Raw genomic sequence first — 3,375 nt, 5'->3', positions numbered from 1 at the left:
CTGCTGAAGTATCTTCACGCTAGATGTAATAAAAAGTTACCTAATCGCTCGATGTTAGAAGACTTTTAGTTAAGTAAAGTTTGGAAAATGGCTGCAAATGGGTCTGCGTAGCATTTGTAAAGTCAAGCAGTCAAACGGTAAGATTCTTGATGAAGTTACTAACGTGCGTAATAAAATTGTGTATAGGAGTAAAAATCAATTTCAAGTAATTCAGCCTATCGATAAAGCCAATAGCAGAGACTTCAATTCGGAAATGTAGCCCCTAGGACGGTTGCGATATCCTCCAAGAAAGGCAATTACCAAGTTTTTTAAGGCGTTGGGTTTGATTTTCAAGTATTGTAATACCTGACGAGAGAATTAAGGTGCGAGTTAATTTTGCGCCGATATATAGGCTTAACGTAGATCACGCAATCATAGATAAAACAAATCTGCTCAACGTTACGGGAAGGAACAGGAATGTTCGAAGTAAAACCAATAAAAAGCTAGGGGCCTAATACGGGAATCTTGTGGAACTCTGACAGCTGAAGGGAAAGTTTCACGCAGTTTAGAACCTAACAAAACTTGAAAAGTTCTGTTTAATTGTCTACACTACAAAGAGTGGAAAAAGTAGAAAAAAGTCAAGTTGACTGAGTTTGAGTATCAATCACTCAATCCCTCCCTGTAGGTTGGGAATTGAAAATCTCATAGCAAATATCACTTTTGAAATATTAATATAGTAAAATCGATATAAGATTTACAATTTCATCATAATGATGTTATAATTATACGACCATTATATATAAATGTCCTTTCAACACACTACATTGCTATTTTGTTGTTGTATTTTATGTAAATGTGACCTATATATTGTATACATCTATACATTCTATACATCTATACATCATATACATTGATCTATATGACAAGCTTGATCTTTTTTTAATTCATTACTTTTAATCTTTTCAATTTTCATTTCTCGAAATACTCATGGAAATATTTGCGGTTTTCATATCTTAAATACATAATTAAACAATATTGAGAAATGCATATTAATGATTACCACATAGAGCATATATAATTTAAAAGTAAAAGTGTTCATAGCAACAAGTTGATTTAAAAATATCTGAATTTAACAAAAGAATTATATTATTTATTACATGAATATTATTTATCATCAATAGAATCAGTTCATAAGCGTCGAGAAAATTCATTGATGCTACGATGCCCTGTATTACCCAGTTACAGAGCGGGAAGTACGCCACTCTTCTTTCAAGTTGGTACCGATAGGTATAACTTCAACGTTAATATAATAAATCAAAACAGTCTTCTTCTGATGACTTTGAAACTAATTTTTCCAATGCAGTTGGTTTTGTTAATTTTTGGTGTTTCTGCCGGTAGTTCTGGCGCTTCTATTTTCTTGGTTTAGACTCTTTAGATGCTGTAAAAAAGTTATTTATATAAATATGGTTTAAATGAAATATTGAATTTATATATAAAAAACTGAAAAACTAACTTATTGCGGTCTACTCGGTTTTGTGACCGAGTATCATAATAATGAGTTATGATACAATGATATCGAATGTTGTCGTAAAATACGCATGAAGTGCAATCAAGGCTTTGAATAATTGTGTGCTGTATGGTTTTATTTGAGGTCAACACCTCAACAACTCCTCTGAAATTACCTACAAACAAATAGGTATTGCACGAACGGTCATTGCAGTAGGCATTAATCGTAATCCTATTTTTGTTTATTGTATGCGACCTTATATGCTACTCACATACATACATTATTGTATGACAAATAGCCTATAAGAACTATAAGAACTCTTTTTCTTTTCCATGGAAAATTAATTCTTTCATTTATTTAATATATTATCCATGTTTTTAATGAAAAAACAATAATATGTGATAGTGCAATTTCTTATTGATCGTCGTTCAGCATAAAAATATTCTACTATAACAATATATTTATATATAAATTGTATTCCGAACTACTTTTATAATTTTCTATGTTAATTATATATGAAATTATAAAAATTTTATATTAAATCACACTTTAATCACTTTATACTCAAATGAATTTTATACTAGCACTATACGTATAATTCAATAATTCGTATTTCATTATAATTTAAAAATTATGCAAAGGAATGCAAAGGAATACATTGAACATACCCTAAATAAAAACACTTCATGCCATTTTGACAGTTTGAAAAAGCTGTTTTTGACATATTTACAAAAAAGGTACACATATGTTTGGTGGTTGCATTTTCTTGAAAACGATGCATCTGTTTTTAGAACTTCTACTTCCCAAAAACTAATTAATCGAAGATTTTTAACTGTTTTTAATGTTTTAAATTTATATTGTAAGGTTTAAAGGCATATTTAACCTTCATGCAACATTTTTTTGGCACATGCCAAAAATCAAATCAATCAGCTGTTTAAAATGAGAACAAACGAATTACAACGAATGTAAACACTTTCAAATGGCTCATTCAAAATGAGCCATTTTCGGCCAATATAAACACCATATAATATCCCAGTCGAAATTTGAAAATGTCACACAGACTTTATTCGTACATTTTATTTCAAGTACAATTTGTGTGATGTGTGAATCAGCTGTTTTGGTTTGAATTTAAATTTTTGTATTGGTTATTTGCGCGGTACTGGTGTTCTCACTAGACTTTACACAAAGCTATTCCATCAAAATCTGTGTAAGGAACGACATTTGGCACTTTATTTGTGTTACGCTCTCAGTTTACTTTACTTGTATTTTACTTGAGTTTTACTACGAGAAGCTCTTGTCTTATATCATAATAATTACTTAAAAAATAAATTACAATTAATTATATATCCACTAAAAGTCGTACGTCGTATTATTTTCAATTTCGTTCCGATTTATCCATGGGAACTTGGTGGACCTAATATTGCAGCCTTTTTATAGTTTACAAAAGAACTTCTTTATAATATTTTATTTATATATAACTTTTTTTTTCGTACTGTGTATGTCATCTGCTTTTCTCTCTACTGTTTATTTATGCAAAGTATACGAAAAACATTTTATCATAGTATATCAAAAAATATACATAGTTTAAACAAATAAGATGGCAACGCTGTCGTTTTGTTTTGATTTTTTGATGTATACATTTTAAGAAAAGTTTTTGACATTTTATAGTTTTAAAGGATTGAATATAGTTTAAGGAAACACCGTGTTAAATTACAAATATTTTTGTATTGGATATTAAAATGGAAAATAATGAATTCGATTTTTCAATTGATATGGAAAAGATTCATTTATATTGTCGCGTATGTCTACAAATGCCGCGAAGTACGGATATATTAGACGTCAATACAGTATACGACGAGGATGAAAATATAACATATAAGGAAGTTTTT

The sequence above is a fragment of the Teleopsis dalmanni genome, chromosome 2 (assembly GCF_002237135.1).
Source record: "Teleopsis dalmanni isolate 2A chromosome 2, ASM223713v2, whole genome shotgun sequence".
In the NCBI taxonomy this organism is placed as follows: domain Eukaryota; kingdom Metazoa; phylum Arthropoda; class Insecta; order Diptera; family Diopsidae; genus Teleopsis; species Teleopsis dalmanni.
Note: the sequence above shows the minus strand (reverse complement) of the source record.